Consider the following 17,075-nt stretch of genomic DNA (forward strand, 5'->3'; position numbering starts at 1 on the left):
AAGAAAGCTCTAGTGTGGGGGGGAGATAAAAATGTCACATGGGTATAATGCTGCATGCCTGTGCAGTTGTCAAAGTGCGACAGTGCTGAAAGCTTAAAATGTTGGCCTGGTCAGGAAGTGGGTGAAAGTGCCCGTTAAACAAGTGGTTATGCTGAACTCTGGGCTACTGAAGACAGATGCTCACACACAATGAGTAGGGAAAGACTGGCTGTAGTTTGTTGCAGAGGGACCCCCCAGACAAAGCAATGCTTTTCTAGGTTACTCAGTTTAACAGCAAGCTGCAGTGATGAAAAAAGTAATCTCTAGAGCTGAAATGTCACCCTGCTTCCCCCTGCACTGGGCACTTTATTCCCAGTAAGGCAGCACACCTGCTGTAGAAAGCACTTTCTATTTCTATGACTGAAGTTCAGCTTTTAAGATTTCTGTAAAATGAACAGTCTACAAAAGTTGAAATCTGCTTTTCTTTTCATACATCAGGGGACACAGAGCCATAGTAGTTACTATGCGGGTTATAGGGCCACTGATAGGTGATGGACACTGGCACACCCTAAGGCAAGAATTGCACTCCCTATATAACCCCTCCCACTACTGGGAGTCCTCAGTTTTTTCCCCAGTGTCTAAGGTGTTGGTCACGAGTAAAGATCTGCTGTGCTAAGCTCCACTGGAAGCTTCCTTGCTGGGACTAGCCATGCTGACCGGATCCGTTTAGAGTGTCCTTTCATGGGCCAAAGGAATGGTACCTGGGCCTCGTGTTTGAAGAAACAAGGTTTTGCTTGCGAATGTTTGTCTTTTTAGAGAGCTGGACCCTGGGATCCAGTACTTTTTGGTAGTAGGGCCACAAAGTTTTACTGGCAGGGTGCTGTTGCAGGTCCAGGATTGTGGGTAACCTCTAGGTTCCCCTGTTCCTGAAGGTTTTGGAGCCCACCGTGAAGGGTGATTAGGTTTATCTCAGATAACCCCACAGCGAGGAATGGTAAGTGGAGATTTTGCAGACTTCCCCGATGGTCACAATTCAACCTTTGATGCTGAGAACCTATTCATGTGTGGGAGATCTTTCTTTCTGGGACGGAAACTACCTCTGCCACTCTGGAATGGAGTCTGCTTTACATGATAACCTATCCGGACATTCGGGGTAAAGTCTTCTGATAATGGTTTCCTTCTTTATATCTCTTATTATCTAGTAGCTTTGTTCTAGAAGTATCTGTATTGTCAGTTACAACCCACCAATCAGGTGCTTTCACTTTCTGTCACCTGCAATTCAATATATTTTTTTGAATAATACAAACCTAAGCTGCCTTCAGTTTTATTTTATTATATTTTCAGTATGAGTATAAAACTGTAGATGCTCTTTCAGAGAAATATAGAGAAGAAATAGAGGAGACAGAGACAACCTTGACTATGATGACAAAGTAAAGATGCCGTACACACAGGCTGTTCTACAGGAAATCCAGGGCTTTGCCTCAGTTGTGTCAATAGGAGTTGCTCATGCACCCATTAAAGATGTTCAGCTGAATGGATATTTTATACCAAAGGTCAGAAGATACTTCAAGTGTATGTCTGAGAAAAACAAACAGAAACATATAAAATATATCTCTGCAATACAAACACAGTTCTCTAAATGTTATCCCTATAAAAGCATTGCAAGTACATAAAAGAACAAAACCGTTCCACTCATTTTTCAGTTTATTAAAAGTCAGCAGCTACAAGAAGTGTAGCTGCTGACTTTTAACAAAACACTCACCTGTCCCACGTTCCAGCAATGCGGCCGCCGCAAGCCTCACTCCTCTCCCCCTCCTCTCCGCGGTGCTGTCATTGCAACTGTGGGCACCCGGCTGTGACAGCTTGCGGTTTCACAGCCAGGCATACTCTGCGAATGCGCGAGTTGCTCTGAGCTCTCCTAGTGGCCAGGAAATCTTGTGGGACCTGTGACGTGTCTCAGAAGATTGCAGCGAGGGAGGGGCCACCTAGGGGGAGAGGGGGCATCGCCTAGGCACACGGAAGGAGGAAGTGGGACAGGAAGTACCTGTCAAGAAGGTGTGTTTATAGGTACCCAACCCCCCCTAAAAAAAATTGCATGCCATTTGTGGCATGTAAGGGGCGAGGAGTGCATAAAGCGGAACTTCCACTTTTGGGTGGAACTCTGCTTTAAGGTGAACATGCATGTGTTTTAACAAAAAATAGTAAAAATACCGGCGCACTAGGGACAAGAAAATGTAAAATATATCTGTTTGCTGCAACCTAATATAGAGATATCACTATGTGAGTCAATCTAATGAATATGTGCGTATGATCAGGGTTGCGCTAACTTTATTTCCTATAATAATGCCTTACTTCCAAGTAGTCTAGACCATGTGTTTCAAATACATTAATATCACTACCAACTAAACCACCACTTTTACAAATTATAAAACCAGAAAAAAAAGGAAAAATATACATATGTGATGGTACCACTGCAGTTTGTGTCTGTTGACCAGACCCCCAACTCCTGCACTGGCGTCAACAAATAAATAAAGAAATCTTACACAGACCACAAACAACTAAAGTGCTCAAGCCCCCAAAATTATATAGGGATGCTGTGAAAAAAATCATCCACAATAAATAGTTTCAACAGTGTAAAAAATGTGTGAAAAAAACTGTTTGTTGCTTTCTATATACCACAAACAGTATAAACCACAATATGCTCCAATATACCATTAATATTACAAGTGCTTTATTATCTCCTGTAAGAAAAAGTGCTTTGTGCATAAATATAGTGCATAAATGTAAACAGTCTCTTCAGTGTTTAAGATTTTCTTGATAATGCTTCTATCTCCACCCAAAGTGTTTAATAGGAACACCGACCGAGTGCTTCACCACCACAGGTACTCAGGTACTCTGATGGCCTGGGGACAGGTACTCGGGTACTCTGGTGGACTGTGACAGGTGTGGGGGGCAATTAGTGTGTGTTGGTGTACACTGTAGGCAGTAACGAGATGTTACCGCAATCTCCTCACACACGATTGGTGTGTGAGGAGGAGAACCCGGTAACATCTCGTTACCGCGGTTTGTTTACATTTAGTGATTGGCTGTGAAAGGATCACAGCCAATCACATGCCGCCGCCAGCCAATGGCTGTTTACCACCGTCGGTAAAGAGCAGTGATCCTGGGAACATGCCGCCACCGACGTGCATGGGCAGCGTGTTTCCGATCGCGTGCATGAGCTGTGCAAAGTGGGGCGGTACCACTTGTGATCGGCTGTGACTTCATCACGGCTGATCACGTGGTAAACGGCCATGTCAAATGGCTGTACACCCCTCAGTGGCGAGCGGTGTCTCAGTGACACGCCGCCACCGAAGGAACAGGGATGCGTGCGCATGATCGTGCGCATTCCCTGTTTAAATGGGAGGCCATCATATGAAGCACTCCCAGAACAAGAGCCGCACCGCCTGGCTGTCATATGATGGCCGGCGGGTGGCAAGTGAGGGAAGAAAACGGTTGTTCACGTAACCTGCATGGGCAAAGCAGAGTTCACTTTAAAGTGTAATGTTGCAGAGCCTCAGTGCAGTTTCATCAGAACCTTATGTAGTAAAGGTGGTGGGCAAATAAAACCTGTTGCTGGACTGCAATATTAACTTCTCTACTACTTCCTGGGGAAACTGGTTGTTTGGTTTAGGTAGCTGCTGTAATCTCAGTATAAATACAGCTGTTCTGCAAAGCCCTCAGAGGCTTGTTAGAGAACCTTTGTGAACAGACGGCATCATGAAGGCCAAGGAACACACCAGAAAGGTCAGGGATAAAGTTGTGGAGACATTTAAAACGGGGTTGGGTTATAAAAAAAAAATAAAAATGCCAAGCTTTGAACATCTTGCGGAGCACTGTTTAATTCATCATCCGGAAATGTAAACAGTATGGCATAACTGCAGATCTACCAAGACATGGCCGTCCACCTAAACTGACAGGCCAGGCAAGGAGAGCATTAATCAGAGAAGCAGCCAAGAGGCCCATGGTAACTGGAGGAGCTGGGAGGGGGGGAGTTCAGTGGTCCCCAAATTAGCAACACAAAGGAGCTAATGATTCCGTTCATACTTCCGTCTTATTCACATGGAGGGTATGAAGCCATACCCCATGGTAGGGCCGTGTTTATCAGAATGGGGATGCACAGGTGTTCCCAGCATCCCGTGTAGGCAGTCCCATTGCTGTCAACTGGGGTGCAGCAGCTGTACCCAATGTGGCATCTGTGTGGGTGCTGGTGCAAGGCCCCGAAATGCACCCAGGGTGCGTCCGCACAACTGCACCCGCATGGATGTCCTTTTTGGGGTAAATACAGCCCCACACAGGGTACAGATTCATACACCCCGTGTGAGTGAGGCCTTGAACTTCTCCATAAAGGACCTTATTGGTGAGAAGAGTTTTCATTTCTCCAGCAGAAAAAGCCTAAATAAAGCTGGAAAGACTCCTCCGACCTCTGAAGACAAAAAGATTTCCAACCTCCCCTCATAGCCGGTGTAACACACGGCTCAAAAACATACCGGCCTCCGCAATAAGGGAGGCCAACACATTTGTTGTGATATTCCCTGCAGTGAGCAAGTTAGTAATAATGATGCCAAGGAAGTTGTATGAACATGTTTGTATGTTTTATTTCCTTTTAGTTGCCTAACGTCCACCACTGGCAAAGTCATTTATACAGTAATGTCTGTTAATATATTAAAAACATAAAATGCTAAAAAAAAAAAAAAAAAAAAAAAAAAAAACATACCGGCCTCCAGCCTCCCCTCATAGCCGGTCCAACACACACCTCAAAAACATGCTGATACTACTTATACTTGATAGTTGGTGATCCAGAAGCTGCAGAAAGGGAAATAGAGGGCTGATGGGAAGGCCCTCCAGTTACTGGAGTGGCAGCCGCCATCAGTGTAGGAGCCTGTGTTGGTACATATATACCTGGTCCCTGGCAGGATTCCTCAGACTTTTCATTGAGTCTTGTAACATTCTGTTCCCACACACAAAACTTGGACTATGTAGAAAAGATAATATGCAGTGACGGGACAAGGTCATCCAGAGCCCAGGGCAAACATGCCCAACTACACCCGCCGCCCCCAAGGTGTATGGGCATTATGCGTCATCAAAACCCCCCCACAAAAAAAACTGAGCACTAATCTTTTTCACCCCCCCTAAGCATAAATTCCCCCTCATCCCAGCACAAATCTTACCCCCCCCCACCCCCCAAATCCCCCCAATTCAAGTGCCCCCCCCCCCAAAAAAAATCACTCCTCCTAGCACAAATTATCTACCCCTAAGATTACTCCTCCCAATAACTCCACTGCAAATCATCCTTCCTAGCACAAATCTTCTTCCCCCATTCCTTCTCCCCCTAAATTTTAGCATACCCCCCAAATTTCCCCTCCTAGAACAATACTTCCTGTTGCCCCCCAAATCCCCCTTTCCAACACAAATCCCCTCCCCCTATTTCCTTGTGGTGCTCCCCACCGCCCATGATACCACAGTGCCCAGGGCAGCCGCCCCTCCTGCCCACCCCTTGTCCTGGCCCTGATAATATGGCACTCTTGTTGGGTGAAGATAGCTGAAGGTATTGCTCTTTTGAAGATAGGTGCTGATGAGAATCTTTTTAGAGAGTAATGACATCTGGACTCTGGTGATGATGGCTCGACTTGAAGATCTTCTCCCTCATGTTCACTAGAAAATCATTCTCTGATCCCTTTTCCTCATCATCTCCTAGTTTAAAATTTCTTCCAGCATTTTGGCCATCTTCCTTCCCAAAAAATCTGCACCTCTTCCATTTAAGTGCAATCCATCACTGCAATAAAAATGGTAACCGGCTGAAAAGTCAGCCCAGTTCTCCATGAAGCCAAACCCCTCCTCCCTGCAATAGTTCCTCAGCCAGTTGTTAAGATCCCTAAGCTCCTGCTGCCTCCATGGTTTGGCTCGAGGTACGGGCAGTATTTCTGAAAATATTGCCTTGGAGGTCCTTTTCTTCAATATAGCCCCTAAGTTCCTGAAATCATTTGTTAGGGTGTCCCAATTTCCTCTAACTTTTTCGTTAGTACCAATATGTATCATGACAGCTGGGCTCTCCTCAGCCCCATCCAACAATCTGTCCATCTGATGGATAATGTCTCGAACACGAGCACCTGGTAAACAACATACTGTTCGGTAATAACTGTCTTTGTGGCAGATTTCCCTCTTTGTCTTTCTAATGATTGAGTCCCCTACCACCAATACCTTCCTATTCTTTGCTGGAACTTTGCCCCCATCTTCACTGGAGGAGATGTTCCCAAGGTTCCTCTGGCATTTTTGTGGAGTCTCATCTTGAGCGTCACTTTCTGGTAAAGTCACAACGTGAATGCCACATTCTGGTGGAGAAACAATGTGAACGCCGCTTTCAGGTGTAGTCTCAACGTGAACGTCACATTCTGGGTGAGTCTCAGTGTGAGAGTCACATTCTGGTGGGTTCTCAATGTGAACTTTACATTCTGGTGGAGCGTCAACCAAAATTTCTTCCAACATTTTGGCCATCTTCCTTCCCAAAAAAGCTGCACCTCTTCCATTTAAGTGCAATCCATCACTGCAATAAAGATGGTAACCGGCTGAAAAGTCAGCCCAGTTCTCCATGAAGCCAAACCCCTCCTCCCTGCAATAGTACCTCAGCCAGTTGTTAAGATCCCTAAGCTCCTGCTGCCTCCATGGTTTGGCTCGAGGTACAGGCAGTATTTCTGAAAATATTGCCTTGGAGGTCCTTTTCTTCAATATAGCCCCTAAGTTCCTGAAATCATTTTTTAGGGTGCCCCAATTTCCTCCAACTTTTTCGTTAGTACCAATATGTATCATGACAGCTGGGCTCTCCCCAGCCCCATCCAACAATCTGTCCATCTGATGGATAATGTCTCGAACACGAGCACCTGGTAAACAACATACTGTTCGGTAATAACTGTCTTTGAGACAGATTTCCCTCTTTGTCCTTCTAATGATTGAGTCCCCTACCACCAATATCTTCCTATTCTTTGCTGGAACTTTGCCCCCATCTTCACCGGAGGAGATGTTCCCAAGGTTCCGCTGGCATTTTTGTGGAGTCTCATCTTGAGCGTCACATTCTGGTGAAGTCACAACGTGAATGCCACATTCTGGTGGATTAACAATGTGAATGCCGCTTTCCGGTGTAGTCTTAACGTGAACGTCACATTCTGGTGGGTTCTGAATGTGAACGTCACATTCTAGTGGATTCTCTGGTGGAGTCTCCCTGTGGAATTCACACTCTGGTGGAGTCTCCCTGTGGAATTCACACTCTGGTGGAGTCTCCCTGTGGAAGTCACACTCTGGTGGAGTCTCCCTGTGGAAGTCACACTCTGGTGGAGTCTCCCTGTGGAAGTCACACTCTGGTGGAGTCTCCCTGTGGAAGTCACACTCTGGTGGAGTCTCCCTGTGGAAGTCACACTCTGGTGGAGTATCCTTGTGGAAGTCACACTCTGGTGGAGTGGCCATGTCTAGGTCACACTCTGGTGGAGTGGCCATGTCAAGGTCGCACTCTGGTGGAGTGGCCATGTCAAGGTCGCACTCTGGTGGAGTGGCCATGTCAAGGTCCCACTCTGGTGGAGTGGCCATGTCAAGGTCGCACTCTGGTGGAGTGGCCATGTCCAGGTCGCACTCTGGTGGAGTGGCCATGTCCAGGTCGCACTCTGGTGGAGTGGCCATGTCCAGGTCGCACTCTGGGGGAGTGGCCATGTCCAGGTCGCACTCTGGGGGAGTGGCCATGTCCAGGTCGCACTCTGGGGGAGTGGCCATGTCCAGGTCGCACTCTGGGGGAGTGGCCATGTCCAGGTCGCACTCTGGTGGAGTGGCCATGTCCAGGTCGCACTCTGGTGGAGTGGCCATGTCCAGGTCGCACTCTGGGGGAGTGGCCATGTCCAGGTCGCACTCTGGTGGAGTGGCCATGTCCAGGTCGCACTCTGGTGGAGTGGCCATGTCCAGGTCGCACTCTGGGGGAGTGGCCATGTCCAGGTCGCACTCTGGGGGAGTGGCCATGTCCAGGTCGCACTCTGGTGGAGTGGCCATGTCCAGGTCGCACTCTGGTGGAGTGGCCATGTCCAGGTCGCACTCTGGTGGAGTGGCCATGTCCAGGTCGCACTCTGGTGGAGTGGCCATGTCCAGGCCGCACTCTGGTGGAGTGGCCATGTCCAGGCCGCATTCTGGTGGAGTCTTAATTTCAATGTCACTTGATGGCGGCGTCTCAATGTGTTGGTCAACAGGCCTGCCATGTGAGCCTTGTCTGCAGTAAATAGTGCATACATCTTCAATAAAAAAAAAGAGGAATTAGATTTAGCACCTTCATCTACATTTCATATATTTTTCTTTGTACAACATCAAGTTATAGAGAGAAAAGTTCAAAACTCTTGTACCAGAGACAATGAATAAACGTGATATGACAGGGACACCAGGATGACTATTGTTGGCCTTTGTATAAAAATGCTGGTTGCCTGCCACTCATCCCAGCCCACTGGCTGGCAATAATCACATGAAAAACCAGACAGGCTGGTTGTACCCAGCCCGTAATCAGCCTGCGCATACATGGATAGAATCTCGGCTGGTCCCTGCTGAACTGGCCGAGATACGAACTGTCTATGGCCGGCTTTAGGAACACAGACACTTTTAATTACAGCACTTAGGTTAAAGGCATAATGCCAGGGCCGGACTGAGAATAAAAACCAGCCCTGGAAATAATTTCATACCAGCCCCAGAGCATTATTATACCAGCCCAACAGCATAACGTCATTATTTTCTTGTTCACAAAAGGGAAAACCATACATTTTAAAGCACATTTGAAGAGTGTATTATATATAGATAAGAGAGACGTGGAATTTACAAACAGCACCAATTGTTTACTTGCAAAAAATCATGGCATTTAGGCTACTTTCACACTGAGGTGCTGGGCGCACTGGCAGTAAAGCGGCGCTATATTTAGCGGCGCTTTACCATCGTTTTAGCAGTGCTTTTTGGCCACTAGCGGGGCAGTTTTAAACCCCGCTAGCGCCTGAAAAAGGGTTAAAACCGCCCGCAAAGCACTGCTGCAACGGCGCTTTGCAGGTGGGTTTGGAGCGCTGCCCCATTGTTTTCAATGGGAAGGGGCGCTTTAGGAACGGTAAATACACCGCTCCTACAGCGCTCTGAAGATGCGGCTTGCAGGACATTTTTCAGCGTCCTGCAAGCGCACCACTCCAGTGTGAAAGCACTCGGGTTTTCACACTGGAGAGACAGCAGCGGCTGTTTGAGGAAGCTTTGCAGGCGCTATTTTTAGCACTCTAGCGCTGGCAAAGTGCCTCAGTGTGAAAGGGGCCTTACTGGCACATTTTTTACTGACACTGCAAAAAAAAGGTGCCAAAAATGGCAGTTTTCAGTACAAATATCAATATTTACCCTATAAACATGTAGCTAATGCTATTAGCAATGTGTTTAAGTTAAACAAAAGTCAAAAACCAAATTTCTCCATTTACATGAAGGTCAGATTAATATAACCCAGCACAGAGTTCCCCCTTACATCAGGAGGATTCCCCCTTTACAGTGCAAGGGAACTCTGACATAAAGGGGAACATTGCAGATCACGATCTAAGCGGGAACTCTGATATAAAAAGGGGGCACTGGTGACCAGAGACCCCACTTATATCAGAGTCCACTGCATTCCCCTTTAGAGTTCTCACTTACATCAGGGTCTGCAGCATTGCCCTTTACATCAGAGTCGCCCCTTGCACTGTAAGGTGGAATCCTGCAGACTATGATGTAAAGGGGAACTCTGGGAATGTGGGGAGGACTCTGATGACCAGAAAGAAAGAAAACACTAAGATAAGAGGGTTTACTGATATAAGGGGGAAACCTTTATATCAGTGCCCCCTTACAATATTGTATTGCCCCCCCCCCCCAGGCTGGCCTGGCGGTGCTTTCACTGACCTCTTCTCAGGTGCACCGTGCAGGGCTCAGTCAGTCGGTTCAGCTCGTGGCTCTGGTTTTATCCCATCATTTCCTCTCCACAGTCCATACATGTCTGACTTCTCCCATGACCCCCCTGGCGGCATTTCCACTCTTGACTCCTCTCCAGGGGAGGTCAGAGGCTGCAGATGGTATGGGGAGGTCAATGGCTGCGGAGGGGACGACATGGGAGGTCTGAGGCTGCGGAGGGGATGACGGGAGGTCAGAGGCTGCGGAGGGGAAGACAGGGGAGGTCAGAGGCTGCGGAGGGGACGACAGGGAAGGTCAGAGGCTGCGGAGGGGACGACAGGGAAGGTCAGAGGCTGCGGAGGGGACGACAGGGAAGGTCAGAGGCTGCGGAGGGGACGACAGGGGAGGTCAGAGGCTGCCGAGGGGACGACAGGGGCGGTCAGAGGCTGCGGAGGGGACAACAGGGGAGGTCAGAGGCTGCGGAGGGGACGACAGGGGAGGTCAGAGGCTGCGGAGGGGACGAAAGGTGAGGTCAGAGGCTGCGGAGGGGACGACAGTGGAGGTCAGAGGCTGCGGAGGGGACGACAGGGGAGGTCAGAGGCTGTGAAGGGGGAATCAGGGGAGGTCAGATGCTGCGGAGGGGGGGAACAGGGGAGGTCAGAGGCTGCAGAGGGGGGGGACAGGGGAGGTCAGAGGCTGCAGAGGGGGGAACAGGGGAGGTCAGAGGCTGTGATTGGGGGGGAACAGGGGAGGTCAGAGGCTGTGGTTGGGGGAAACAGGGGAGGTCAGAAGCTGCAGAGGGGGGACAGGGGAGGTCAGAGGCTGCAGAGGGGGACAGGGGAGGTCAGAGGCTGCGGAGGAGGGGGGACATGGGAGGTCAGAGGCTGCAGGGGGGATGGGGGCAGACAGGAGATCAGAGGTTGCAGAGGGGGAGACAGGAGGTCAGAAGGTGCGGGGGGGACAGGAGGTCAGAAGCTGCAGGGGGGGAGACAGGAGGTCAGAGGCTGCAGGGGGGAGGACAGGAGGTCAGAGGCTGCAGAAGGGAGGACAGGGCAAGTCAGAGGCTGCGGAGGGGACGACGGGAAGTCAGAGGCTGCGGAGGGGACGACAGGGGAAGTCAGAGGTTGCGGAGGGAACGAAAGGGGAAGTCAGAGGCTGCGGAGGGGACGACAGGGGAAGTCAGAGGCTGCGGAGGGGACGACAGGGGAAGTCAGAGGCTGCAGAGGGGAGAACAGGGGAAGTCAGAGGCTTCGGAGGGGACGACAGGGGAAGTCAGAGGCTGCGGAAGGGACGACAGGGGAAGTCAGAGGCTGCGCAGGGCACGACAGGAGAAGTCAGGGCTGCGGGTGGGGCGGACAGGAGGTCAGATGCTGCAGGGGGGCGAACAGGAGGTCAGAGGCTGCAGGGGGAGGGGGGCGGACAGGAAGTCAGAGGCTAAAGGGGGCTGACAGGAGGTCAGAGGCTGCGGGGGGCGGACAGGAGGTCAGAGGCTGCGGGGAGGGGGCGGACAGGAGGCCAGAGGCTGCGGGGGGGCGGACAGGAGGCCAGAGGCTGCGGGGGGGGGGCGAACAGGAGGCCAGAGGCTGCGGGGGGGGGCGAACAGGAGGCCAGAGGCTGCGGGGGGGGCGGACAGGAGGCCAGAGGCTGCGGGGGGGGTGGACAGGAGTCCAGAGGCTGCGGGGGCTGGACAGGAGGTCAGTGGCTTCATGGGGCCGGACAGGAGGTCAGAGGCTGCAGGAGGGGCGGACAGGAGGTCAGATGCTGCGGAGGGGCAGACAGGAGATCAGAGGCTGCAGGGGGGAGTGGGGACAGACAGGAGGTCAGATAATGCAGGGGGGTGGACAGGAGGTCAGATGCTGCATGGGGGGCAGACAGGAGGTCAGAGGCTGCTGGGGGGTCGGACAGGAGGTCAGAGGCTGCATGGGGGCAGACAGGAGGTCAGAGGCTGCAGGGGGAGTGGGGGCAGACAGGAGGTCAGATGCTGCATGGGGGATGGGGGTCGGACAGGAGGTCAGATGCTGCATGAGGGAGGGGGGCGGACAGGAGGTCAGATGCTGCATGGGGGAGGGGGGCGGACAGAAGGTCGGAGGCTGCAGGGGGAGGGGGGGCGTTCAGGAGGTCATAAGCTGCGGGTGGGACGTAAGAAGAGGCACACGCCATCAGACGAGACCTCACTGAGCTCTGCTTTACTTTTAAAAATGGCGCCTCCCATCGTGTAACTGCGCATGAGCCCTCCTTTACGAAAATTGACGAGCGTGTACGGCCAGCTTCGGAACAGCGCTGGTGCCTGCTCAGTTTCATGTCGGCCCGGCCCCACGGCCATATTTTTTCAGGCGCCGCTGCCCTCACAGCGGCCCCACGAACAACCAGGCAGCCGGCCCACCGGGAAATTTCCCGGTATCCCGGTAGGCCAGTCCGGCCCTGCATAGTGCATATTAAAATGCTCATGGATAATTAATTATCGCTGTTTTATTTGTATTAGTTTTGTCTGTCTGGATGGACTTGTTTACAAGGGTGATGAGGCCCATATAGCATGAACGGGCCGTTTTTGCAACATCTGTAACTTCCAGGTGCTGCATGCAGGCAGTCTATTGAAAATGATTAGAACACACGCAGCTACTTCTCCTAATATGATATGCACTGTCTGCATTCAGTGCCATTCGCCCCCACACTCAGGGCCGCTGTTAGAAATGGGGCCCCGTACAGCTTGCATGACTGGGCCCCCTCCACCTATAAGGGCCAGGGCCTGGGCCTGCCTGACAGCTCACATTCAGCCAGTAAAGAAAAAGGAGATTGTGTGCTCTGTGAAGAAATTGGGGTGTGACAACATTTTCCTAACAGTATAAGGATTTTAAAACCTGTACAGCACACATACAGGGATCTAAAATGTTTATATAACGTTGTCGTGTTTAAACAAGTGGTGAGGAGGCAATATAACACCTTCTTACCACCTGTCAAATGGACTCTGAAGAGCGACCTGGATGTGGATTGCTGTTCAGAGGGCACAACATGCTTAAATGAGCCCTAAGGCTGTTCAGACAATCCATTATTTTTTGTCAATTCAGCAGGGAACAGAGGGGACTATTTCATGTTTTCTTTGGGGCACCGTTAAGTAATCTTCTGGTTTTCAGAAAATACAAATTCACAGGGAGATGGTGCTAATAAGAGATCTATAACCATCCATCTGCATGTGTATGGACTTCCCAGTAGTGTGTACATGTGGATTGTTGGAAATTAAATTAAAAGATTGACATATATGACTACAGAGTTGCAATCAAAATTGAACCTTCAAAGAGACAGTGGGAAAGGGATCTAAGTCCCATAAGGGATGATCATTGGGAGGTGGCATTGTCCGCACTGCCCATGGTCTCTTTATCCTCCACACAGAAATGAACCCAACTATTCATTTCACACAGGACCTATCACATGGCAGCGTAAAGATACCCCTCTTTGTCCTAGATGTAATATGGGGCTGGCTAATTTAAGACATGTTATGGAGATGTCCTAAACTACATCAGTATTGGGAAGGGGTTATTTCTACTGCTAACTGTCTTTACATAAAAATGGAACTGTATAATACAGGTATTTGCACCCATTTCTGGGCATAGACTCTCGTTGGAGTCTACGCCTCTTCACCCTCCCCCCCCGTCTACTGTGAAATGCACGGATCCCAGAGACAGCAGGGACCATCCGGATTGCGCAGCGCAACTCACGCTTGAGCAGTAGGGAACTGGGATGTACAAGGCTTCATTTCCTGATTCCTTTACCGATGATGGCGGTGGCAGCACCCGAGAGCCAAGCGACAGATCGGCTTCGGGTGCCGACATCACGGGTTCCGACATCACGGGCGCCCTGGACAGGTAAGTGTCTATATTTTAAAAGGCAGCAGATGCAGTATTTGTAGCTGCTGACTTTAAAAAAAAAATTGCGGGACCTCCACTTTAAGTCAGAATTGATGGAAGAACCTGGGGTATGCCCCTTAAGTATGATAGATGAATCTAGGACCCTGGAAAACACTCATATACCGATAGTAAGGACTCTCTTTATAGCCTAATTAAGGGATGTCTCCACATCCTCCGACATTAGGCGAATGGAAAATGCAAACAAATGATATGGTGCTTAGAGAAAAATAAATATATCTACATAGGACCCTGATGTATGGGGGAGGGGGATCTCTGTGGACCTTGATGTATGGGGGGTGGTGGGCTTTCTGGGGACCCTGATGTATGGGGGCTTTCTTGGGACCCTGATGTATGGGGGGATATTTGGGGACTCTGATGTATGGGGGGCTCTCTGGGGACCCGGATCGGATCAATGGGGGGGGTCTCTCTGGGAACCCAGATCTATGGGGGTCTCTCTGGGGACCCTGATGTAAGGGGGGCTCTCTGAGGACCCTGATGTAAGGGGGCTCTCTGGGGACCAGGAGGTAAAGAGGGGACTCTGGGGACCCTTATGTAAGGAGGGGGCTCTCTGGGGACCCTGATGTAAAGGGGGGGGGGTCGGGGGCTCTCTGGGGACCCTGATGTAAAGAGGGGGCTCTCTGGAGACCCTTATGTAAGGAGGGGGCTCTCTGGGGACCCTGACGTAAGGGGGGTCGGGGGCTCTCTGGGGACACTGACATAAGGGGGGTCGGGGGCTCTCTGAGGACCCTGATGTAAGGAGGGGGCTCTCTGGAGACCAGGATGTAAAGAGGGGGCTCTCTAGGGACCCTTATGTAAGGAAGGGGCTCTCTGGGGACCCTGACATAAGGGGGGTCGGGGGTTCTCTGGGGACACTGATGTAAGGGGGGGTCGGGGGCTCTCTGGGGACCCTGACATAAGGAGGGGGCTCTCTGGGGACCAGGATGTAAAGAGGGGGCTCTCTGGGAACCAGGATATAAAGAGGGGGCTCTCTGGGGACCCTTATGTAAGGGGGGTCGGGGGCTGTCTGGGGACCCTGATGTAAAGAGGGGGCTCTCTGGGGACCCTTATGTAAGGGGGGGTTGGGGGCTCTCTGGGGACCCTGATGTAATGAGGGGGCTCAATGTGGACCCTGATGTAAGGAGGGGGCTCTCTGGGGACCCTGTTGTAAGGAGAGGGCTCTCTGGGGACCCTTATGTAAAGAGGGGGCTCTCTGGGGACCCTGATGTAAGGAGGGGGCTCTCTGGAGACCCTTATGTAAAGAGGGGGCTCTCTGGGGAGCCTGACGTAAGGGGGTCGGGGGCTCTCTGGGGACCCGATGTAAGGAGGGGGCTCTCTGGGGATCCTGGTGTAAGTGGGGGAGGCTCTCTGGGGATTTGTTTACATCGGCAGACCACTATTCTGCCTCTGTTGGAAACGATCGGGCGGGGCCCACCAGACGCGCTGATTAGCTCTCGGTGTGTCCAATCAAACAGCGCGCAGACCCGCAAGTGCAGAATCAACGTGATTCTGCTCACAGGAGATGCAGCCCCGCAGTAAATGTACATGGTTAATGTGAGTTTATTTTTCTTAACTCTTTAAACATTTATTTTGAACATACAGTAGATAAATTATGTGACCAATGCATGTAATGTAGCAGTGCAATATATACGTGGTGCTTTGTGAGGGTGTGGCTTGTGTGTGGGTGGGTGGAGACAAAGGGGGCCCCATGATCCCCTATTGCCCAGGGGCCCCATGAGTTGTCAGTCCGCCCCTGCTCACAACCATCAATTATGTAGAGTGGCACAAGGGGTTTGAGGACAGATATAGTCGTGATGATGTATTGACCATTTATTACACCAGATATATATGAACCTCTAAATATAGCGGTGTAAAAACTTGAATGATGGGGTTGGGAGATTAAGATATTAGTAGTATACAATGTTATGAGGTCTTTTTTTTTTTTCTTTTCTTTTTCTTAAATATTGCTTATAAATGTGTGTTTATTATGATTGTACAATACGTACATGGGTTGTGTGTATGTCTTGTGTTGATTGTAACTAAAAACCTTAATAAAAAAAGGACTTACCATTCAGGTCTTCTGTTTTCTGCTGTTGGCCATTGACTTTAACGCCGGCATGAAAGCATCCAATAACGGCTCTGAAGCAGCCGCGCATAAGAGCCCGTAGTATCCTTCTCTGCATTCTTTTGGGCTTCTTGCTTGAGATATCTGCAGGATGGAAACTGATATCTCCTTCCATAGGTGGTCTTCCAATGGTGGGTTTCTCTTTGGTGTTATTTTGAGAAACAACCTTTTTAAGGTTAAATCTGTTCATTATGAAGAATAATGAAACACGCTTTAAATGGGTGAGAATTAAATTGTAATGAAATCGGATAAAATCTGATCAGATTACAAGAAAAAACTCGCTAGAGAAAGAAGCTCGTGTTAACCGTTCAGAGTCAACAAAGCAACTGGCAGGAACCCTGCTGAGCTGTTTCTTATATGAGAGCAGCCAGTGACATCATAGTGCAGCAGTGTTGTCATGGAAACCTTTTTTTTTTTTTTTCAAATCTCCTGGTGCTCCTCTAACTGACAGGCTTTTGTTGCCATGGTTACCAAAGCTTCTGCACAGTGATGAGCAGTGGGGGAGGCGGCTGGGACATCTTAGCTCTGATTATAGAACCCGGGGGACAGCACAGCCACACCATCTACTAAGGATTTATAATAGAGGAATATGATGGGGCAATATTGATGGGACACCGTGGTCAACGTGATCTCATTTTAATGATTGTGGTGGAGGTAATATTTTTCATTGTCGCCAGTGCTTATGTGGAATTGTTTAATAAAATATTTTGTTTCTCTTTGAAGAATCTCTTTGGAATTTGTCCTACTTTTTTATATGCTGTTTACTGATTCAGAGGAACACCCCTCACACTTTATTGATTACTAATGGGGTGACAGTTTTGGTGGCCTGGTTGAGGAATTGCTACCTATAATTCTTTTCCTCCCTAGTAACCATTTACCCAGGTGTACCTTCAGTGACTATTTACCTATACAATACATTGTCTGGAGGTACTGCATGTTTTACTATATAGATTCAACATTGTGAAATTTAAAGGATAAGTTCACTATTAAAAAAATAAGTGCACTTTTTTTGTAGGTAACAAAAGTGCATTTACCATTTTATTTTTTTATTCTTTATAGAAGCCTGGAAAGCATTGCACCATGCATGACTCCTACAGACGGTCAGTGTAAGCTGTCTGCCCTATACATCG

General features: G+C 49.6%; 2 long non-coding RNA genes across 3 annotated transcripts in view; one reads left to right on the top strand and one right to left on the bottom strand.

Annotated features, from left to right (window-relative positions):
* The window catches only part of LOC143931383 (uncharacterized), a 270,261-nt gene that overhangs the window by 144,779 nt on the left and 108,407 nt on the right, over window positions 1-17,075 (top strand). The window lies entirely within an intron of this gene.
* Window positions 1,293-16,360, bottom strand: LOC143931410 (uncharacterized). The gene is made up of 2 exons (XR_013262882.1): window positions 15,889-16,360; window positions 1,293-1,557 (listed from the first exon to the last, which is right to left on the bottom strand). It is a non-coding gene; the product is annotated as an uncharacterized LOC143931410 (long non-coding RNA).

The sequence above is a fragment of the Lithobates pipiens genome, unplaced genomic scaffold (genome assembly GCF_037356315.1).
Source record: "Lithobates pipiens isolate NorthernLeopardFrog02 unplaced genomic scaffold, aLitPip1_a1.2 Scaffold_10, whole genome shotgun sequence".
Lineage (NCBI taxonomy): Eukaryota > Metazoa > Chordata > Amphibia > Anura > Ranidae > Lithobates > Lithobates pipiens.